This window comes from Oryctolagus cuniculus, chromosome 3, assembly GCF_964237555.1.
Source record: "Oryctolagus cuniculus chromosome 3, mOryCun1.1, whole genome shotgun sequence".
Taxonomy (NCBI): domain Eukaryota; kingdom Metazoa; phylum Chordata; class Mammalia; order Lagomorpha; family Leporidae; genus Oryctolagus; species Oryctolagus cuniculus.
The window spans coordinates 165,937,335-165,960,192 of record NC_091434.1 but is presented as its reverse complement, the minus strand read 5'-3'; the positions used below and the strand labels follow the sequence as shown (position 1 = coordinate 165,960,192).

At 63.9% G+C, this 22,858-nt stretch overlaps 1 long non-coding RNA gene and 3 other non-coding genes across 4 annotated transcripts in view; 3 read left to right on the top strand and 1 right to left on the bottom strand.

The window, feature by feature from the left end:
- LOC138849066 (uncharacterized) overlaps positions 1-2,066 on the bottom strand; it is a 49,424-nt gene extending 47,358 nt beyond the window's left edge. Inside the window, exon 1 of the long non-coding RNA XR_011387448.1 lies at positions 1,166-2,066. This is a non-coding gene — a long non-coding RNA (uncharacterized lncRNA). The remainder of the gene's footprint in view (positions 1-1,165) is intronic.
- A 15,044-nt stretch (positions 2,067-17,110) lies between these two features.
- Positions 17,111-17,172, top strand: MIR183 (microRNA mir-183). Its single transcript, NR_162558.1, has one exon. It is a non-coding gene; the product is annotated as a microRNA mir-183 (primary transcript).
- Positions 17,173-17,275: 103 nt separating this feature from the next.
- Positions 17,276-17,339, top strand: MIR96 (microRNA mir-96). The gene has a single exon (NR_162498.1). It is a non-coding gene; the product is annotated as a microRNA mir-96 (primary transcript).
- A 2,923-nt stretch (positions 17,340-20,262) lies between these two features.
- MIR182 (microRNA mir-182) lies at positions 20,263-20,326 on the top strand. Its single transcript, NR_162557.1, has one exon. It is a non-coding gene; the product is annotated as a microRNA mir-182 (primary transcript).
- The last annotated feature ends 2,532 nt before the right edge of the window (positions 20,327-22,858 follow it).

Below are 22,858 nucleotides of genomic sequence, written 5' to 3'. Positions count from 1 at the left end.
AACCACTGCCCGCAGTGCTGGCCTCTCATGTGGGCGCCGGTTCAAGTCTCAGCTGCTCCACTTCTGATCCAGCTCCCTGCTAATGGGCCTGGGAGAGCAGCGGTTGCGGGGTAAGGGCACAGCACCAGGCAGCATCTCCAAACTTAGAAATAAAAATAAAAGATTCCCAGTCAGTCAAATCTGAATTTCAGATGGACAGCGCACTTTTTATTTTTTTTTTACTGTAAGTACATCCTGTGCAACATTGGGACACGCAGTAAAAAACTATTCACTGTTAATCTGAATTTCAACCTGACAGGCATCCTGTATTGTACCTGGTTCCATGCCTTCCCTGGCCTCAGATGGCACCAAGTTGCCCCCTCTGGGGGCTGACCCCGTGGTGCAGCAGATTAAGCCAGCACCTGCGATGCCGGCCTCCCCTACCGGCCCCAGTTCGAGTCCCAGCTGCTCTACTTCCAATCCGGCTCCCTGCTACTACTGTGCCTAGGAAAGCAGCAGGGAATGGCCCAAGTGCTTGGGCCCCTGCTCATGGGGCAGCCCCCAGCACGCTCCAGTGACGAAGCTGAATTTTTGAGTATTTGCGTACAAAGAGAGGTCTTGTTAGCTCCCGATTCTTGCTAGATGGAGTTCTGGGAGAGAACAGGGGCACCCCCAGGGAAGCCCCCACCTCGCCTCTGCAAGGGGAGTAGGGAGCCAGCGGTGGAGCCCCCTCCCCCCATTTCCCACTGCCTTCCCCGCCCCTCGCCCCAGTGGCCCCGTCCCCCCACCCCTACCCAAGAGGGTGAGCCAGCCATCATCCCGGGCTTGCATGGGCCCCGGGAGATGCCCCTTTTGATTCCAAAGTGGATCAGAAGTCCCGGTGTACATGATCCGAGTAACTCTACCCAGCACCAGACAGCTCTGTTGGAAAGCAGCCGAGGACGGGCTCTCTGCCCCTCCCGTGTGGCCCCCACGCATCGGGCTGGGAGGCAAGAGAGCAAGGTTCCTTCTGGTGCTCCCAGGAACACCCAGCTGGGTAACGGCCCCAGGGCTGCTCTATGCCCAAAGGGTCACGATGGCGCAGACAACCCGGGCCAGACGGCCAGGGTTCCTGTGGCACACGCGGAGATCCCCGGATGCCAAACCACCTGCCACAGCGACCAGCGCCTCCCCCACCCCCACTCACACTGTGCGTCTTCAGTGGGTCCGGCTAGGGTGTGCGGGCTCTGTTTCCGGGGGCAGCTCCAGTGCAGGTGGCCTTGCATTGTCTGGAAGCAGGCCTCAGCTCACAGGCTGGCCTGAGCCAGCCGCGGCTGGAACAGCGGCAGCCGCGCTGTCTGGCTTCAGGGCGGGAGGGTGAGCCGCCCCCTGCCTTCTTGCTTTGGAGCAGGGAGAGGTTGTTGGAGCGGAGGCCGAGCTGCAGACACAGCTTTAGGGATTTTAGAGACAAGCTCGAAAATCAGCTTTGCCAGCAGCTAGCTGGGGCCGCGGTGTGTCCAGAGCCCGGGATCTGCGGCTGCCTCCCTGCCCCCGCTGTGGAAGCCACAGGGCCCGTGCGGGCATTCCCACACTCTCTCTCCATGAACCACGTGCAGAAAGTCAGCCTGGCACTGAGACAGGCTCTGTTTGAATTCCTCCCCCTTACCCTAGCTAAGTGAGCAGATCACTGAACCTCTGAAGCCTCGATGTCTTCATCCATAAAGTGGGCACACGAACACTAAGGTCACCCCGCCGTGGTGAGAAGTGCAAGGCACCCACTCATAACCGTGGTTTCTGCCTCGTGAGTTTTTACATCACTGGGAGTCCAGAACGAGAAACCGTATTCTGGGGCAGGTGTGGCACGGCGGGGGGAGCCGTCCCTTGTAACACCAGCGGCTCACGTGGAAGCGCCGACTAGGATCCTGGCTACTCTGCTTCCGGTCCAGTTTCCTGCCCACGGGCCTGGGAAGGCAGCAGATGATGGGTCAGGTACTTGGGCTCCTGCGTCTACAGGGGGGACTCACATGGAGCTCCTGGCTCCTGGCTTTGGGCTGGTCTGGGCCTGGCTGTTGCAGCCATTTGGGGAATGAACCAGCAGATGGAAGATCTCTCTCTGTCACTCTGCCTTTCAAATAAATAAATAAATACATAAATATATATATATATTTAAAGAAACTATGATCATCAACAAATGTCATCATTCACTCATTCAACAAACATGTAGCGAGTGCCCAGGTCGGTGCTGTGCACACCTGGCTCTCAGACTCTCAGAGGTCAGGACTGAGTTCAAAGGGAGAAAATGCACTTTGGGCAAGGTAGTAAGACTTTCACGTCTGGATTTGCTTTTTATTTGAAATATTTACTTATTTATTTGAAAAGCAGAATGAGAGAGAGAGATCTTCCATCTGCTGGCTCACTCCATTGGCTGCAATGGTCAAGGCTGGGCCAGGCCAGAAGCAGAGCAGCCGGGATTTGAACTGGCGCTGACATGGGACGCCTGCCTGTGTTGCAGATGGCAGCTTAACCCGCCGCGCCACAGTGCTGGCTCCTACGTCTGGATTTTCATGATGAAAACACAACGTCCACAAACGAGAGAAGGGTCTTTGAAGGAATACCTTGGGTTTTCTTGTCTCGAGACTGAGAGCAGCCAGAGGTCGGGCAAGGTCAATGGCACCAGGCAAACAGCTCTGGAAAAGCGGCTTGGTGGGGGCCTGGCCCAGGGCCTAGGACAAACACCCCAGGGAAGCTCCTGTTGAGGTGGAGCCCAGCGGGAGAGATGGAGGTCAGGGGAGCAGCCCCACAGCCCACCTGTGGGGTCAGAGCCAGGACACTTGGCTTTGGGGCTGGAGCTGTGGCATGGTGAGCTGAGGTGTGGCGGTGCCAGCTTCCCACATCAGAGCCCCAGTACAGACCTCGGCTGCTCCCCTTCCCATCCGGCTCCCGGCTAATGCTCCTGGGACAGCAGCGGAAGATGGAGCCCCAGGCTCCTGGCCGTGGCCCGGCCCAGCTCTGGCCATTGCGGCTGCTCTGGGAGTGAGCCAGCAGATGGAAGATCTCTCTGTGTGTTTATCTGTGTGTGTGTGTGTGTGTGTGCCTATCTCTTGCTTTGTCACTCTCCCCTCCAAATACATGAACACATCTTCTTTACAAAATTGAAACTGGGCCTCATTTCTGCACTCGGCCACGCACTGGTGTGTGACTTGAGGTCACTTACCTGGCCTCGGCTGTCCTGAGGCCTGATGAGGGGCTCTAAGGTTGAGCAGGGCAGCATGATCAGGGCCAGGGGCTAAGAAACCCAGGGGCCAGCCCGGGGCCTTCCCGACCTGAGGACAACGGGAAAGGTCTTTGTTCCGCTGCAACAGGACTTGGCTGAGGTTTGAAGGCTTGTGTTAAAGGCTGATGGGTTTTTTATGATTCTGGTATCTGGGAGGGGGATCTGGTGGGAGGCCTTTAGGACACAGGACAGGCCCTCAGTAGTTCTCAGGAGAGGGGTTGGTGATTTTTTTTTTTTTTTGGTAAGATTTATTTTGGACCAGCACTGTGGCACAGTGCGTAAAGCCGGCATCCTATGTGGGCGCCGGTTCAAGTCCTGGCTGCTCCACTTCCGATCCAGCTCCTAGCTAATGGCCTGGGAAAGCTGTGGAAGATGGCCCAAGAGCATAAATCTTTTTTAAAAATTATTTTTTATTTGCTATTTGAAGGGCAGAGCGACAGGGAGAAGGAAACAGGGAAACAGAGAGAGAGAGAGGGAGAGAGAGAGAGAGAGAATATTTCCTCTGCTGGTTTGCTCCCACAGTGGCCATGACAGTTGGGGCTGGGCCAAGCCGAAGCCAGGAGTCTGGAATTTCATCTGGGTCTCCCATGTGGGCAGCAGGGACCCACGCACTTGGGCCATCCCCTGCTGCCTTCCCGGGCATGTCAGAGGGAGCTGGGCTGGAAGTGGAGGGGGGGCTTGGCCCAGCACCCTGACATGACCTGCAGGGGTCCACCCTGAGAACTGGTTCCTTAAGCCAAGTTCGGCCTAGCTTCCTTGTTCCCCCACACCCGCTCTGCCACGGCCACGCCTCCATCAGTGCCAGGCTAACGGAGCCACCACGCCAGGAGCCACAGTCAACCTTTTCCTGCCCAAGGAGCCCTCCCCCCGGCCATTGTACCTAAAGGGCCGAAAAGCTGACTCACACAGGGGGCAAGGAAGAATTCTGCACACCACGGTGCCTCGGGCCTCCGTCCAGGCCATGTGCTTCCCCGGCCCGCCCTGCCCCACCCTCATCTCCACGATGGCACTGAGTGCCGGGAGCCCTGAAGGGCAGCGCCTCATTCTTTCCTCTTCACGCTCCGGAGCCGGGCCCTCCTTCCCACCCCCTCAAACTCATTCATCCAGGCACACAAGCACATGGAAAGAAGTTCAGCACCACCAGTCACCAGGGAAATGCAAATGAAGCCGAAATGAGACCCCAGCACACAGTCACTGCGTGCTGACGTGAGCGGGTGAGCGGGTGTGGGGGCGTACCCAGTCTCGGCGGGGGTGCAGAACAACCAGGACGCTCATGCCCTCGTGAGCCACGGGAAGTGACAACCATGTGTCACCTGAGAGCCTCCAGTGGCCATGGTGGGGATCGGAGACCCCACACACCACAAATCTGGGCTCCCATCTCCCACCCCGAGGGTTAGCTGTTAAACAGTCACCGGATGTCCATACGTGGACGCTCATGGTAACTTTAGTCACATTAGCTCCAAGCTAGAAGCTATGAAAACGTTAACCACCTGAAGACAGGCTAAACAAATAGTGGTGCAGCCACACGATGGAATACTATGCAGCAGTGAAAAGGAACCAACCACTGATGCACGCAACAACTTGGATGAATTTCAAAAGCAGTATGCCGAGTGAAAGAGCCAGACTCAGCGTGATGATGTCATGTAGACAGTTACGCTGCCACTCAGGCTCCCCAGCATCGAGTCCCGCCTCTGCATCCCATCCAGCTTCTTGTTTATGCACATCCTGAGAAGCCACAGGTGATGGCTCAGGTACGTAGGCGCCTGCCTCCTCCATCCACTGGGGAGCGAGCCAGTGGATGGAAGCTCTCTCTCTCTCTCCATCATTCTGCCTTTCAAATAAACAAATAAGTAAGAAACTATTTTTTAATGTTTATTTTCATGTGCTTGAAAGACAAAACAAGCAAGGGAGTGAGTGCTGGTTCATAGTCCAAGTGCTCCTAACAGCTAGGTCTGGGCAAGGTCAAGGCCAGGAGCCAGGAACTCCTGCTGGTCTTCTACATGGGTGGCAGGGGCCCAAGCACTTGAGCCATCACCTGCTGCCTCCCAGGATGCATTAGTAGGAAGCTGGATCAGCGGCGGAGCAGCTGAGACTCGAACCAGCACCTCCATATGGGATGTGGGCAGCCACATCCCGTGTCCACCAGCTGCCTGCAATGCATGCCCCAGATACACTCCGATGTCCACACCGTGGACTGCGTGTGCACGACATTCCAGAAAAGGCCAAGAAAGCCACGTCGTGCTGGAAAGCAGGCCAGCTGCTGCCGGCGGCTGGGGCGGGGGTGAGGCTGGGAGGGCAGGGGAAGGAAGAGGCTGGAGGGAACTGTCCAGTATCTTGGTTGTGGTGGTGGCCACGTGGGTGTGAATATGGTCACAGCTCATCCAAGGGATGCTTAAACCGGCTGACTTCATTGTATGGAAATCGCATCTCAATAAAGCTGTGGGACAGAGGACAAGCAGACCCTGCCCCGTCCTGCGCCCCAGTCCTCTCGGCCCCTCCCTCGGCTAATACGCGTCGGATCCTGGTGCATTCTTGTGTTGCACACGCAGGGACAGTCCTAGACAAAACTCCGCACTCAGCAGCCATGCCCGCACCTGAGTCCAATAGGGAAGCCACCTTGAAGTGAAGAGCACCTGCACCACCTCCTCCTCCTCCTCTTCCTCCTCCTCCTCCCTCCCCGTTACACCTCCCCCAGGGGAGACCAGGACCTGGGAGGATCTGGGATGGCAAGACTGGGCAGAGGCCACTGCCCCATTCAGGGGTCACCCCTTCTGCCTGTCACCACCCCCAAGAAACCAGTAACCTGTGGATGCTGATGGACAGACGCCTTGTCATTCGCCTGGAGGCTGGTGGGGCTGAGAGAAGTGGGGTCACCCAGGCCTGGAGGAACCACGGGGGGAGGGGCTCTGGGCGCTGGAGAGATGGCGACAGTGCCACAGTCACCATGTGTGCCTCGTGGAGGGCTGGCAGATGGCTGATCCCGACCAGCTGTTCTCTGTTGGTTCCAGATGGATATGGAGAAAAGTGGGCTTCATTGGTAGCAGGAAGGACTTAGGTGGGATAGGATGATGAACTTCCAGAGAGGATTCTTGGGAAACTGGACGTGTGTGCACAGCCACGTGGGCCTGCGAGGGAAGAGCACTCTCGGTATGATCCCTTTCTTTCTCTGGAGATCTTTAGGAATCAGAGAGACAAATGAGTGCGGGTCCCTCTGGGCTGGGGACAGAGAGATGGACTTGAGCCCTTTCTCAGGTACCTCTGAGGGCAATTAGCTCCGCGGGCCATCAGTAAGACCCCCAAAGCAGAGTGCGGGGAGCCAGATGGGCCGGTGCTCCCACAGCCTGCCCCCTCCCAGCCCACCCCCTGCACTCTCCTCCCATTAGGGCGGCTGGGCCATCCATCACCATCCCGGCTGCTCACACCACAGCGGCAGGCCTCTGGCTAAGCCCCTCCAAGGCGCTAAATCATTCATGGGCCAAGACCCGGGGGGCAGGAGATTGACTGCGAGGAGACACTTCAGGGACTTGTGGCAATCAATTCCTCCAGGAGACCCCGCCCACCAGCAGCGGCCCAGGGCGGAGGCTGGCGTGGGTGACCGGAACCCAAAGAAGAGGGGCCTGGGAGGCAGCCCCGCCACCCCAAAGCAGAGGGCAGGGGAGACCTCAGGGCCTGGGGCCCACGGGAGGCCCAAGGGGAGGGTTGAGTCCCCCCCACCGCCTCCTTTCACTCCTGGGGGGTTTCTGTGCCCCCAGCCCTGGGGGCTCTGCAGGTGACTAAGAGGGAGGGAGGAGGGCTGTTGCCCGAACCTGTGGACCCTTCAGGCTCAGTCTGGGCCCCCAGGGGAGTTCCAGACCCGCTGTGGTTTCTGGGAAGCGGAAGCTGCAGCATATTACCCAGCAGGCATCACATCGCTTTGTCTCCTGAAGGCCCGCACGGCCTCTGGCTCATGGTCCCAGATTCCAGGACTTGGGGTCCCCTGTGCCAGCCAGAGGCAGCCGGGCCCGCTGCGGCCCCCCCACCATGCAGCGCTCAGAGCCAGCGAGCGTCACGTCCAGCGCAGCCGGGCTCTGGCCGCCTCCCTCTCATGGCCACAGCTCCCGTCCTTGGGGTGTCCTGGGAAAGGAGGTTGGAGCAGGAGCAGGCCAGGGAGCGCAGTTCAGGCCGGCGCTGGCAAAGCACAGGCAACTCCGGGGCTTCCTTCCTGGTCCTGGTAGTCTGGCCTCCCTGGACAGGGCCGGCTGGGTCAGGGCGGGCCGGCAGGGTAGCGGCAGGAGGCAGAGACGCATGGCAGTGGCACCGGCTGGGCTCCGGCTGCTGCTGAACTCCTCTCACGGTGCTGCTGGTCTCACGCCAAGGCAGGTTCACTGGGCGCCTGCCCAGGCGGACGGGGAGTACAGCAGTGGTCCTAGCCCTGCCGCGCTGGCATTCGCTCCAGGGCTGGGCCTAATCCCCTCACGTGCGCCTGGAGGCTGTGAGGCTGCTCCTCGCAGGGCAGGGCTCGCGGCTGCGGCCAAGGTTACCTCCCTTTCCAAAGCCTTGGACCCGCCCTTCCTGGGCGGCCACCGCGCCTGTGCCGGTTCCAAGGGCGACCCCTGGGGCGCTCCCGCCGACCCTGCCGCGGGCCCTCCCCTCCGGCTGTCCACCTCTCTGCTACCAGCGTCTCCCGGGCCGCGATAACCTTTCCTGGTATCCCGGCACGTGCTGCGCACCACCCCTCCGGTGCGACCTCAGGAAAACGCCTGCGGACCCTCCAACTAGGGCCGAGCGGCCCTCCCCAGAGGGGTCCCGGGCGGTTTTTAATCTTCCTCCCCCAAGCAGCGCAGGGGGAAGGCTCCCAGCAGGCATCCGCAGAACTGGGATTGGGGCACAGCCGGGCTTCTGGTCATGCGTCTTGGAGAGCTCGACGCGGGCCACAGCCTAAAGAGGAACGCGGGGCCTGGGAGAAACGGAGATATTTTGGGGGGGGGGGGCGGACAACCCGGACGGCCCCAAGGCAGACGACGGGCGCGAGCCGACCGGAGCCTGGGCCAGCGCGGACCGCAGGGCACCGAAGAGGCGACCAGGGCAGGCGCGCGCCGAGGGCTGTCGACCCCGGGCCGGAGGGCAGCCTCCGAGCGGGTAACGACGTCGCATGGGCGCATCCTCACCCACGCAGGGCAGACACGCTCACCCCAACACGTGCGCGGCGCCTGCACGTTCCAGGAATCCATGCACGGCTGTCTACCAGGAGCTTGCAAAAAGCATTTCCTCCCTTCTGAGACTCGCCGCTGCAGCCCCCAGACCTGGGCACGCACCCAATTTGTAGAGGAAGAAACTGACGCGGAGGAAGGCCCCGCCGGGCGCCCAACACCCATTAAGTGATTCACAGGGGAGGTCATTCAGATTGGAGACCTTTCAGCCCGAACCCTCGGATGCATCACAAAAAGAAAAGCCTTTGTCTGGTTTGGGGGCTCGATTATTCGGCTAAATTCTGCTTTGGACGCCGGATGTAAAACGTGGCCCTCGGCCAAACCGTATCTGGGTCATCGACCTTTGGATAATCGGCTGAGCGCTGCGGGGCCCTTCCCCTCCTACTCCCGCAGCCGCAGGCAGTCTGGCTAAAGCCTTGGGGTTCCCGAGCCCCGCAGCCACCCCTCGGTCTCGGAGCTGGGACCCGGGGCTCCACGCGCAGTGGGGGCCGCCGCGCGGAAAGCCAGGGTGTCCAGTCCTGGAGGACCGCCCTCTTCCCGTACTGAGCGTCTACAGTGGACGGCCGGGCCCCTCTGCAGCGCCCACGAGCCTTTCCCTCCCGTCCTCCAGAAAGAGGCGCGGGGCTGTTTGCAGCTTCACTGATAGAAGAAGAAACTTTGGCCGGACCCGGCCCTCCATCGCGGCCAGCCGCTTCCTCCGCCGGCTCGCGTCGGGGACACTCCTGGAGCGCGCGCTCACGCCCGGGCTGCGCTGGGGATCGAACGCAGCGGCGGCGGCGGCCAGGGGCGGGCGGGACCCCTCCGGCAGCCGCAGCGCCCGGCCGCGCCCGCCGTCTCCCTCTCCAGCGTGCGCTCGCTGCTCGGGCTCCGGAATCGCGCCCGCCTGGAGCCCAGGGCCCCGGGCGCCCGCCCCCACCGCCCCAGCCCCCTGCTCTCAGCAGCCGGCCCTCTCCGCTCGCTCGGCTCCGCCCGGCTTAGCATCCACAAATAGGGTTTTTTTTTTTTTTTTTTAATTTAAATCCCTGTGGCTTCCTTTTTAATCGAAAACTCAACACTAGCACATGGTAAACAGCGCATTGGCTTCGAACACTCCAGAGCACAGCGGACAAAACAAGTGTCCACTCCTCTGGGTGGAGACCTTTTGCAATTTGCACAAACAGGAGCCGGTGCGTCTTGGGCGCTTTTTTCAGCGCGCGCCCAGGATGTTTTCCAGGACGGATCTTAGGTTTTCCTCATTCCTTTTTAGAGCCGGGTCGATGCGAAAGGCAGGATCGCCTTTCAGCCGCCGCCCTTTCTGTGTCTCGCTCGTTCCGCATCTCCCACCGCATCCTCTGCCCCCGCAGCCCGCTCAAAACCTCTTAAGACTGCAGCCCTCGGAGGAACCCGCGCATACACAGTGTTTTCGAAAACCGTCGCAAGTGTGGACACACGCACGTGTAGATTCTAGAGCCCAGCCTAGAGGGTTGAGGCCACGTCAAGACCGAAAGTCCAGCGTTCCGGCGAGGGAACGAGGTCCGCAAGCCCCGCACGGACCTGGGGAACCTGGTGCTGCGTGGACACCGCGTGGACGTCGCTCCCGCGTGCAAGGACAAGAGTCCTTAACAGCGACCTTGCGGGGCCTGCCACGTGCGGGACCTCCGGGTCACCAAGTACACTCGCATCCCCTTCATCCCCGAGAGTGAGAGTCAATCTACCCACTGCACAAATGGGGAAACTGAGGCTCGGCGAGGCGAGGCGTAGGGAGGACACAAACTAGGGTTCCCCTTACTGGGGCGCCAAGATCCTGGCAGAAGGAACCCACGTTCTGAGAGAGGCCGTCCCACACCGAAAACACCCCCCCCCCGCCCCACGAGAAGGGAGGGAAGCGTGTGGGTTCGCTTGTTCGCCCCAAATCTTCAACACAACGAAGACTGTCACGGAGAGGCGCGACGTCGGGGGTTAGGGCAGCACAATGGGGTAGGGACCAGGAGGCGACAAGCCAGAGGGACCCGTGGAGACACCAGGAGCGGGAACTAAGGGTCGCGGCTGAGGTCCGGTGCACCGCCCCTGGGGCGGCCCGGGGCAAGCAACTCCTGCCCGAGGCCGGGAACGCGTCCCCGGCAAACAGACATCGGAGGCTGCAGGGGCAGGGTGGGGTGCGTACGGCCCCAGGGTGCGCTGCTGCACAGCCCGGCGAAGTGAGGACCCAAGGCCGGCCCGAGCCACCTCTTCAAACGTGGGCCCTGAGCCGTAAGGGATCCGGAGGATCGGGTCTCCGGGGGCCGCCCCTTCACCGTCCGGGTCCAGCTCGGGTTACCGGCCGAACTTGCTCCCTAAAATATGTATGAGGCCCCTGCGGGTGCAGTTTCGCGGCCCCTCCCGGAGTGGGGCTTGGGGGCTCGGGGTGCGCGGGCAGCTGCGGGGGGAGGAAGCGGCGCTGGCTCCCGGGCCGGGGCCGTCTCGACTTTCAGCCGGGAGTTTAAGAAAAGGGGGAAATCGGATCCGTGTGGGCTGCGCCCCCGCCCCGCCGGCCCCGATGGCCGCAGCGCGCGGCCCCGCGGCTAGCTTTCCGTGGTGCGGTGTCTGGTTCTCGACAGCAGGTGAATGCGCCGGGGAGGGGCGCTCGGGGCGCGGGGGCGGGGCGCGCGCTATAAAGGGGAGCGGGAGGCGGCGGGGCCACTCGCAGCCCGCGCGGTCTGCGCCCTCCGCCTTGCGGCCCCTGGCACACCGCACTCAGGACCCCCAGCATCCCATGGGCCAGGCGACCAGGTAAGGCGCGGGTCGAGACGCGGCCGGGGAGGCCCAGGGCGACCTAGACGGGCGGGGGAGAGCGAGAGGGCCGGGGAGGGGTTAACGTAGAGCCACCCACCCCCTACCCTCCGCCCTGGGCCTGCTGGGCCCGGTGCCTTGCTTTGATCTCCGCGGTCTGGGTCCCTGCGCGTCGCGCCCCTTCCCTGGTGGCGAGAGGAGAGGGACATCGAGGCCCAGAGGCTCGCCCGGCAGTTCCATTCGTGGTGGGGTCTTTCCCCCTGATGCCTCCGGCTGCACCGTCGGCGGCTGGAGCAGGCCCTGCCCAGGAGTCGGGCATATTGAAGGGTTCGTAGGCGCACGGTCACCGCCGGCCCCTCCCTGCCCGACCTGGGCGGGGGGGGGGGGGGCTCTCCGTCCTTATCCACCGCCTTGGCTCCCTTCTCGTTCGACCCCATCAGAGGTGCTAACGGTCTTCCGCTTCAGCGCAAGGGGCCGCTAGTTTTGGAGAGGGGGCGGCTGTTAAGCCCCCTCCTCCCCACCTCTACAGGGGCTTCTGCGCGGCCAGATCCGCAGAGGTAGAGGGGGAGAACCAGAAACTAAAGGGGAGGCGGGCGGATTAACGTTTTATTTTTAATCTGGTTTTGAGCTGTGGTTGCCGTCTGGGGCAGCAGGCCGGGCGGGGCCGGGGCCAGGGCCGGGCCGGGTAGGACGCCGAAAGTAGCAGGGAGGGAGGGGGCGCTCGGGGGCCCAGGATGCCGGGCAAGAAGGCCGAAGCAGTCCCAACACTGACAGCTTGGGAGTGTCCCTGCTTCCCCCGACCCCAGCGCTCCCGGTGGTATCCAGGCCGCGGACCGGAGGGTAGGATCTAATCCGTGCCCGCTCCTGCCCCGCCTCCGCCCGCTGGAGCTGCTGCCGCAGTGGGGGGAGAGGAGGGAGGATGGGAACGAGTCTGGGGGCGGCTCCCCTCCCCCTCCCCCTTCCGGGACAGGCAGCCTTTGTTCCCGGCGGCGGCGGCTGCTGTGGCTACACCTGTGAGGCCGCCGAGCTGGGCAAGGGTGGTGGGGAGCCCCTGGTCCCCACTCTAACCCTGTGTCCCTGAGTCTGGGTGCGCCCGCTGAATTGTATCCGCCTGTGCGCCCCTTGCCGCGGGTGTAGACTGCAGAGATCCGTCCAGGGGCCCCACAGTGCGTCCTCGCTCCAAACGCACCTCCCCTCCCCCAGCCCAGGGTCAGATTTCCAAGCATGCTGGGCTGCACACACCTCGGCTGCTCGGGGCTCGGGGGGCGGCGGCGTGGCGGGGCGTCCGGGAGGACCGCTGGCCTGCAGCACCCAGGCCCGACGGCAGGAGGCGGGGACGGGAGGCGGGCCGCGGGGGACCCCCTTGGGGCCAGACCCAGCCGGGTTGGGCGCTCGCTGCGTCTCTGCAGTCCGGGTCGGGCGTGCCCTGCGCCGTGCACCAACCCGAGCCACATTCAAGGTGAATCATCCCCGGCCCGCCTCCTGCCCCTCCCCCGCCCCACAGCACCTGAGCCAATGGCGCGGCCCCGGAGGCGGGCGAGGCTCAGGGGGCGGTAAAACCCTCCCCGAGTCATTATCTCCGCACTCGGTGGAGCCCCGGCGCCTCTACGCCGCAGCCTCCCGGCGTTGCTCCGGCCGCGCCGTCCAGGGCTGCCGGCGTACCTTGCTCTTTGGGCCTCCGGGCCGCGCTCCCCTCCAGCCCTCTGCCGCCGGCCGCACAGAGGCGGCTCCTCCTCAGGTGGCCGGGCCCGGGCCTTCCCCTGCAGACCTGTCACCCGACACCCAGGAAGCGCGCCACCCCATCCCGGTTCCTCTTTGTTCCCCCGCTGGGCTCTGCGCTCGGGCGCCGCCTCCTCCTGCGCGAAGCGGTGGAGATCGGGTCGTCGCCCTCGGCCCACCCTGGCGCGCCTCAAGTCCCGTTCATCCAGCCCACTCCCCACGAGGGCCCGTTTTGCCTTGTTCTTCTCGAGTGGACTCCGCGCGGAGCTGAGAGGCGGCGGTGCGCCCAGCCCGGAGAGCCGGCGCAGGTGAGTGTCCGGGGCGGGGCCGGGCGGAGCCAGTGTCGAGCCAGGTAGAGGAGGTGGAGGCGGGCGCCCCGGGGCCAGCACCGCCAGAACCTGGCTTGCAGGCGGGGGCAGAGCGGCCCGGCCCGCCTTCGGGGATGACGCGGCAGTGCGGATCCTCGCCCTCTCGGGCCTTCCGCCGGAGGCAGCGGGGGTCGCCCGGGGCCTGGGCGCCCAGGGGCGTCCGCCCCGAGCCGGTGTTCACCCGGCCAGGGGGTGGGAGGCGGCCTTTTAGTTTGAGTGCGGGTGGTGCTTGGCGAGTTGCGTGTCTAGGCGCGGGCCCAAGCGCCTCTTTCTCGAAGAATCCGGCGGGGTCGTGCCGGCCTTCCGCCGCCCTGGTGGTCCCAGGTGGAGTCGCAGGGCTGGGGCGGTGGGCGGCGGGCCGCAGGGCACCCGGGTGCGGAAAGAGCCCTTGGCGCCTAGAGATACTTTCTCTCGGCGACTCATCGAAGCTTAATCGCCGCGTCTGTGGCCCCCCGGTAGGCCCCGCCCAGTCCCTGGGGGAAAGCAGCGCTCAGACTCGAACCCCGCCGCCCCCAACCCCGGGCACCGCGGAGTACGTGGCCGAGGCACCTCCCCTCCTGCGTCGGTCCCCGTCCCGGGGATCTCTGGCGAGGGCCAGGGCCCCTGAGCCCTGCTCCGGGGTTGGCGGCGGGATGGCGCGCCTTGAGCGCTTTGCGAGTCAGCGCACCCGGGGGGTGTGGGCATCGAGGGTGCCGCCCCGAGCCTGCGATGGGCGGGGGTCGACTGATTCCCTGAAGCCCTCCATATTAAGCCGTTCACGTTCCCCCCTCCGACCCCGGGCGTCCCGCGCACTAGGTATGGAACACCTGCTGGGCGGGAGCTGGGGGCGCTAGTGCAGCTCAGCCGCAGGGAGCCTGAGCGGGCGGCGCCCCAGTCAGCCGCCCCATCCCCACTGTCCCGCCCTCGGGGAAGTGCCGGCGGCCGAGCCCGCGAGCGCTGCTGCCGGCATCACAAAGCCTCCGAGGTCTGAAAGCCCGATCTTCCTGCCGGCGGCCCGTGCCAGATGTCGGTGCCGCGTCCCTCGTCCTCCCCTGGGTCTGATCGCCGCCCGGTGCTCGTCCCCCGAGGCCGAGCCCTCCAAGAAGGCCGTCCGGGTAGCCCGACGGTAGAGCGTGCCACCCCTGCCCCCGCAAGGAACGTGGCCTAGCGCCCAGCTCTCAGCCTGGACGGGAGGGCGCATCCCCCGGGAGCCTCTTGGTTCCAACCCGGGTTGCAGACTTGCAGCCTCCGCTGCTGCTTATCCTTTCTTTATCTCTCATGGCCGCACCCCCTCCAGCCCCGGAGGGGGCTGGGCGGGGCCTCTGGGGTCCGCCTAGCGCAAAGGAGGAAAAAAATGCGGGGTGCCGGTCTCACTTGCAAGAATTTCGTTTGTTAAATTTCCTACACAAGGCGAGCTGAGGGGGCCCAGTGGCTCCTGCGCTGGTGGTCCTGCACAGTTCCAGGTGCCTGGATCGCTGCTGGGTGCCACCTGGGCTGTGCCAAAAGCACTCCGAGAGCCCTGCCTCTACACATCGTGGGGACACAGTGGGAGACACGGGATAAGTCCGAGGCCCCTTGGGCGCGGATGCGTTCACGGCACCAGGACTGGGCTGGTTCTGGGTGATGAGGCTGGGATATGGGGGCTGATGATGCCTTGTAGATGTCCAGCAGAGAGCGGCAGGAGGGTGGGGCCGAGACCTCTACCCCCTCTCCCACCCCACCACACCACATAGGTTAGGTCTCCCTCTGGGGCACATCAGCACCCCTGTGGTTTTATTGCCAAGAGCTCACGCCCAACCAGGGTGGGAGATCCCGGCTTCCTCCCACTGCCGGGAGTAGATTTCTGTGCCTTGCATCTCAAGGTCAGGGTGGTGGCCTTCAGGGAAGGCACAAGCAGCCACTTGGGACTCCCCAAACTACGGGTCTGTTTTCCCTTTGGGGCTTTTGGAGCTGCCTCCCTAGAGCCGGGCTGCTGACCCACAGCAACCGAGGCCCAGGGCGACGGGCGACTGGGTGGCTCCCGGGCTCACCCGGGCGTGGCACCACCAGGGCACTGCGGCACTGCTGCTCCTGCGGCATTCGGCCTGGGAGGGGCGGGGAGGGGGAGGGGCCTTCCCAGCTGGAAGGGCAGCCAGCTCCCCTCGCTGGTCCCTGCACTCCGGGTCAGCCTGAGAGAGGACAAGGGGACTCTGCAGTTGATCCGAAGGCAGGCACGCGGCCTTGACCGAGCTGCCAGCTGCTCTCCGCCCGTGTGCCCTTCATTCCTTTTGATGGGCAGGATGCCCCATCCCCAGGCCTGCTCCGGCCCCTCGCTCGCCACCGGTCCCCCTTCCCCAGCACATGGTTCTGCCCATTGTGGACTCCCCTTCAAAAAAGAAATAGGAATGCGGGCTTCCATTTTCCTTAAGTAACCTGGGGTGAGTGAGACTTCTTAGGTGCTATTGTCCAGACATTTTACATTTTCTACATTTTGCTTTCATGGTCTTGAATTTGAAAGGCAGATAGAGGTCCTGCATCCAACAGGAGCCTGGAACTCCACCCAGGTCTCCCTCGTGAGGGGTGGGGGCCCAAGTACTTGCTTCCAGGTGTGCATTAGCTGGAAGGTAGACCCTGAATCACAAATCCCAGACACCCATTAGCAGCCCACTGTCCCACCCTAAGTCGTTCTTGTGGCCACCTTCTGGGTTCCATTAACTTGCAGATTTCTGGGTGGGTCCATAAATCTGCATGTCAATGGCTCCCTGGTTGACTGGTAGTTCAAGGCCTCGGGCCTCGCCGTGGCACACCCTTTACCTACACGCCCAGCCCCTGGGCTAGGAGGTCTAGCTGAGTTCTGAGACCACCCTGTCACCGGGTGTGTGTGTGGGGGGGGGGTGAGGCCATGGAGGGGGGTGTGGGGGAGGGTTTGGCCTGGGTGTCCGGAGGCAGCTCACGGGGAGCTGACCCTGGGGTCAGCATCCTCATGAGGCTGCCTCATTCCTGGGTGGGAGAACTCGCTCTGACCTTCCAGGGTGTTCTGGTTACATGCTGACCGCGGCAGCCTGTGGGTGCTGCTGTGCACCGCGCCCAGCCCTCCTGCCCTGGGCGCCAGATCTCAGGGGACCCTTGCGGCCTCCTTCCCTCCCTCCTTCCCCAGGGCTTGTGGCACCCGAGGCTGGAGCCTCCACAGGGACCTCTCTCCAGGCAGCTGCTCTGGCAACCACTGATGCAACCTCCCGGCCCCGCCCTCGAAGTCCCCTCGAGCCAGCCAGAAGCAGCTCCCCTCGCCGGAGGGCGGCTGTGCCTGCAGCTCCCTGCGAGCCACCTCCTTGACCTAAGGGGCTTCCTGGCCTTCTGCCGTGGCCTGGGCCTGGGCTGGCCTGCTTGAGCAGTTCACGGTCCAGTCCGGTCTGGGGTGGAAGGGGTAGGCGGTAAGCAGCAGGCTTGGCGTCCCGAGGGGCTGGCTGGAGGTCGGTGGAGACCAAAGGGTCTTGCAGTGGAGCCTGCAGTGGGGGTGTCTGCTCAGAGGCCAGGAAGGGTGTCCTGGCCACTGCCACCAGGGGACGAGGGGGCACCTGGAATGACAGCTGCTGTTTGAGGAAGAGCAGGGCGGTCCTGATGCACCTCCATCCCCAGCCTGCAGGTTGAAGCAGGCAGGACCCGGATGCGGCCTCGCTCCACCCTCTGCCAGGCTCCACGGTCAGCCCTCTTCCCGTCCGTCCGGGGCCTGTCTCCTTGAAGGTCATCTTGGGCTGGTCAAATGGGTGGCAGTGGGGGGCCGGCTGGGGTTCCTGAGCAGGTGGGTTGCCGCGAGCAGGGAGCTGGCATGGTGGGCAGCTGGTCTCTCTGCAGGGTCTGCGGGTGGGCCGGCCGGAGAGTGTGACTCCTGTTCTGTGTATGGCACTGGTAGAATTCACTGTGAACAGTCTCGGTCAGTGAATTACCGAAGGGCCATAAACAGAGCAGAGACAGATCCGCGAGGGCCTCGGGGTGCACGGATACACAGCCCCGTCCAGCGTGTCCCCAGGGGGCTGGCACCAAGTCCCAGCTGCTTGGCCGATTTTGGCACTAGCACATTTTTGCTTGTGTCTCTCCGCTCTGAGCAATCATGTGCAGTGCCAATATGGGAAAAGCAGGCCGCTACAGCCGCCACTGCCTCCCGGAGTCGGCCCCGCCCGCCTCTCCTCGCCCATCTGGCTCAGCTGCTGGTGAGGGCCCGGTCGGTGGGCAGTCAGATCGCCTTACACTGCCTGGGGCCGCCGCAGAGCTGGAAGTCTGGCAATCCGAGCTGGGCCGGCAGATGGGGCCGCCCAGGGCGGGGGTGGGAGGTCACCATCTGTAGGGCTGGCCTGAGTGATGCCAGGGGTTGGAGGGGCCCGGCTCAGCGCCCAGCACACCCTCGGGGTGGGACCTGGGCTGGCGGCACAGGGCCCAGCCTTCTGCTGTGGGTTCTGAGACAGGCAGTGGGGAGGCCCTTGGGGTCAGTCTGGGTATTTCTCAGGGCGGGGGGCACTGTCCTGCAGCTGGGGCCGTGGAGTGAGCCATCTCTGGATGCCACCAAAATGGGGAGAGCGCTTGGTGTGGCTTGCAGGTGGAGTGAGTGGGTGCAGCCCTGGCCCCTGGGAGGCTCCGGGTTAGGTGCCAATGTACCCCTTCCTGGATGCAGGCTGTGACTTACGGAGCGTGGAGCCTGTGCTGGTGATCATCACCTGACCTCAGGCATCCCCACACAGCCTGGGGGTGTGTGATTCCAACCACCAGTCCTATGGACAGGCAGGCTGAGGCGGCGGCAGAGCCGGACCATCGCCTCCTTGGGGGAGTTTCATGATGTGGGCACCCCACCACCACCAACACCCTGTCCTTGGGGCCTTGCAGGTGCCTCAGCCCCAAACCCACAGGCGTGGGCATCCAAGGCTGCCATGATGGCAGATACCGAGGCCGGGATGCCTGGGTCTGGTCCATCAAAGAGCCAGGCCCGGCCCTGTGTGCAGCCCTGAAGGGCAGTGGTCAGCGGGAGGCCAGCCGGCTGACCTGGGATGTGGGCCAGCGGGGAGCTGCTTGCTTTCTCACCGGGGAGCCTCCGGCGGGGGCTGGTCACTCAGGCTGGGTCAGTAGGTCAGCTCACCATGACCACAGGATCCAGTCCACTTCTCAGCAGGAGCTGGGCTGCCCTGCCCTTGCCCCCTGTCTGGGTGCCCTGGGGGCTGCTGGGAGGGGTCCAGCTGTTTGTCTGCCTATTTGATACTGCCAGACAGGGAGGAGCCCTCTCCCACCCCAACAGGTTCCCTGCTGGGTGCCATGCTGGTCTCCCATCCTGTGCAAAAGCCCCGTGGGAATAAAGGGGCTGTTTGTGCCAGGCTACGAAGGCGGGCCTGCCTGGGCGCTCGCCCAGGGCTCCCTGCCACAGGGCAGAGGGGCTGGAGAGAGCACCACCCCCCCATGAGAACCACCTCTTGGGACGGGGCGGGGCGGGGTGGGGCAGGGAGGTGCGGGTGGAAGGTTCCTGGCCGATGTTTCTAGAACATCTCTGGACCCTCTGAATTGCCTGGACACATTTCTGCTCCTTCCTGCCTGGCAGGGAAGCACAGAGCCTCCTCCAGCCTCCAGCTGGAAGCCGGCAGCTGCCCTCCGACCCTGGGTGGTCCCCATCTGGGCTCCGGGTCTTCCTGCGGCTTTGCCTCTGCTCCTCACACCTGCCCAGGTGGACGCCTTTGGGGAGCTGTGGGTGGCAGGTGCTGGTGGGCGCTGCCTCCTGCACGCGGGGGGGGGGGGGGCTGCTCCAGCACTCCCAGGGGAGTACCTCGAGCCGGAGCTAATTTTTAGTTCGCATAATTCAGCTAATTGCAGGCTCATGGATACCTCCACCTGTAACACCGGCCAGGCCACTGGAGGCCACTTCGGCAAGCTGCCTCCTGCAATGGTTTCTAGCAGGCATGCTGGTGGTAGCCGGGCTGGGGGTGGGGGGCTTCACTCTCCCCCCTCCCTGGCCTGCCTCCTCTGCTGAGATTCTTGCAAGGTGAAAGTCCCTGGCAGGCCGCCGCCCCTCCCCCACCACTCAATCCGGGCCATTATCCCGGTTCCTGCCTCCGCTCTGCAGCCTCAGGCTGGTGGAAATGAGATCCGGCTCCATTGATCGCCAGCGGGGCAGGGCAGCCCCAGTGGTGCTGCGGGACCAGCCCTAGGGTGCAGCCCAAGATGGTGGGGCAGGTCCACTGAGGGGGGGGGAGGGCGGGGGAGGGGCTCCCATCCATCCATGCACCCTGAGGGAGGTGGGAGGAACTTCCTGGTCTGGGGGAAAAGCATGGGACCAGGACCTCTGGCCTTGCCCTTGCTGGGTGACCCTGACCTTCCCGCCGACCATGTCCAATGCAGAGGCTGCCTGGGGGTGGTTGCCCTCGGTGAACCGGAGACCTGGGGTTGTCAGCCTGTGGGACAGTGCGGCGGCAGCTACTCCCCGACCTGGGCATCTGTTTTGGGAAGAGCCCACTTCGGCTTTGGTAAGTTGCCGGGCCCTTAGGGCGGGGCCTGTGGGGAGTCCTACCCACCAGTCCCCTCCCAGGACCAGCAGAACTGAATGTGGGACTTGGCTGGGGTGGGGGAGGGGGATAGGCCCCAGATTATAGTTTGGTCCTTGCCCACCCGGGAGGAGTGGCACTACTTGTGCTCCTGTCAGGGTAGAAGGCCTTGACCTTGCTTTGGTCTTGGACCCACGTTCTTCCCGCCACAGCCAGCGCAGAGGTGGCCTCCTTGGGGCCTGCGAGGGAACGGGGTCCAGACATCCTTCCTTCTCCATGGGGGTGGGAGGGGTCTCTAACCCAGGAGGCACAGTCCTCCAGGGGGAGTGGCCCTATCCTTGGTGCCTCCTCTCGCCCTGCCCACAAGGCAGAGCAGAAGGGACTGGGGCCAGGGGGTGGGTGAGTGACTGTCTAGATCAGACCCTCCTCCCTGGCCCTGCCCTTCCCTGTAACTGTCCCTGGTCTCTTCCCCAGCACAGGCCACGCCTCCTCGCTCTGCTCTGGGGACCCTGCACCGCCTGCCTCCCCCCGTTTTTGGCAATGGTAGAACTCACACTGGTGAGGTATGGGATCCGGTGGTTCTAGACTTGCCAACTACGGTGCATGGCCTCGGCGGCCCCGGCAGGGTCTGCCCGCGGCTCCACTGGAAAACACCACAGCGACTGTGGCCCCAACCGCCAGGCAGTGGCAGAGGGCAGGTGCAGCTGGAAGTGACGTTCATGTTTCCCTGCGTTGCCCTGCGGTCACAGGTCCCCCAGTCGGCGGGAAGCCACCGTCCAGCCTGCGCCAGGGGCTGGGAGGGCGCTCACCTGGCTCTGCTCCTGGGTAATGAACCTTCTCACGCCCTGCCCAGGAGGCCTGGGTCAGGGAGGGTTCTGAGGGAGGGCTTCTGGCTCAGAGGAGGAGGAGGGCAGAGAGAGGTCGTGCCACGGAGGGACAGATGGTTGTGGGGGCCGGCGGTGTGCTCGGAGCGTTACAGGGACCTGGATAAAGGTGGCCTGTGAGCAGGAGCCAGCGTGGGATCATGGTGAGCTGCTGATGGTGTTCACAGCAGGGACTCCGGGGCTCAGCTGGGGGGTGGGGAGTGGTAGCTCCTGGGGTGGGCAGGGCTGCTAGCTGGGGCGGGGTGAACCCTGGTGTCTCCCCTGTGCCCACAGATGCTCCGGCCCACGGCGGGCAGCCCAGGGCTGAATGCCAGGGCCTCTGCTGTGCTCCCCAGCCCCAGCCAGCCCTCTGTCTCCCCGCCCCCACCCCATGCTGGGGGTGGTGTGATCCGGTGATCAGTTTGAGATCCCAGCGTCTTATAGGGCCGCACCCTTACTCCTGGGAGCAACAGCACAGGTTGGGAGCAGCCACGGCGGACTTGCCTGGGGCAGTGGATGAGCTGCATCTGTAGCCAGAACTGGTTGCCCCACCCTGTGCCTCTGTTCCGGAATGAGCTGACCCCAGAGCCTTGGGCGCTGACGAAGTCTGGGGCTTTGAGCTGATTTCGTGGTAACAGCTGTCAGTCCTCGAGCGCACATGCGCAAATGGGACCAGGACCTTGGAGTGCCTTGGTGGGGGAAGCAGAGCCCCTGAGGCTGCAGTCCCTGCTCTGCACAGCCCAGAGGGAGCTGGCTTGGGCCCCTGGCCCCTCCGCTGGGTGCCGTGCAAGCAGGGTGGTGGGAAAGCAGCAATGACAACCCTCAAGGACCCCATGGGGAGGAAGGCTCAGGCACCAGCCGCCCTGCCCCGCCCCGTGGCCTGTCCTCCAGGCTAATCCCACCATGCCCCTCCCTCCCCCGGGCCCCCACCCAGGATCAGTCCAAGCGCCTTACCTGGGTTTATGAGGCCGGAGTGACCTGTCCTCTGCCCTCCCCAGAGGCATGGGGCCGAGGGTGTGCTGCCCCCAGCTGAGGGCTCCCAGGGCGGCCTGGTGCCGGTCCCGGCCTGAAGCATGATGCCCTGGAGCCCCCAGCTTCCCCACGCTCTTGACCTTGGCCTGACTTTGGGCCCCGGGTCAGGCCTTCCGTGGGAAGAGGCTAGGGATGTGACTCCATGTCCACGAGGAATCCGGCCCAAGGGTCAGCAGCCAGGGTGGGCAGGCCTGGCGGGCAGGCATCCGGGTACAAGTGTATGGCCCCGTGCGTAGGTTAGAAGGGGCGCAAGGAAGGAGTTGGTGCAGTGAAGGAGAGGGGAAAGGTCGGGCGATTGTGGTGACCCAACACAACGGACGTCACAGGAGCCCAGCAGGCCATAGGTGCGCCTCGGTCAGCTTCTGGCACCTGCTTTGGAGAGCCTGCCCCCCAGCCGCAGCCGTCCAGTGCTGGTCTGGGTAGCGAGGGGTCCACCTGTGGATACCTACAAGAGACTTCAGAGGCAGCCTCTAGAGCCCTTCAGGAAATCCAGTCCACTCCGTCCTTGGAAACAGCTCCCGGTCTTCAGGAAAGGGTGGGACTGGAGATTTTAGCTCAGAAAGCCTGGCGGCACTGGGAAGGCTGTGTCCCAGCCTCTGAAGGCTCTGAGGCCGAGAGCAGGGGCGCCCAGCGGGCTGCAGAGGCCCTGCCCTGTGTCTGTCCCAGCTCCCTGCCGCTGGACGTGACCAAGCCAAGGCGCTGCGTGCTGGGGCCGGGTGTCAGTGGCAGACAAGGGGTCCGGTGCCTTGTCCTGAGGACGGTTCCAAGTGGGTTTGGGCCGCTTCCTCTCTCAGTACCCTCCACCCTCCCCTGCTGTGACCTCTAAAAGGGTTCTGGAAGCTGCAGGTACCCGGCACCGGGGTGAAGGCTGCCGTCCCCACCAGGGGCCCTGTTGATGCTGTAGGACGGTCTCCTGTGTGTCCTCCCTGCCCCTGGGAAGGTGGCATGAGGCCAGGGTGAGGGAGAGGCCAGCAAGAGAAAGGACAGCTTCCGGTGGAGGTTGTCAGGGGAGCCGAGCAGGACAGAGGCCCGCCCCGCTGGGTTCCCAGGGCAGTGGGGCCTCACCCTGCCATGAAGACATCTGTAGTCTGCATGAGGTGGTTTTATCTCCTGTAGTCCCCGCCCTCTGCCCCAAGGCCGTTCTGGGTCCTTCCACCTGGGAGCTGTGGGGTCCCCTGCATTTGGAGGGAAGGCAGCCCCGGGGGCTGGGGCGTGTCGGGATCCTGCAGTGGAA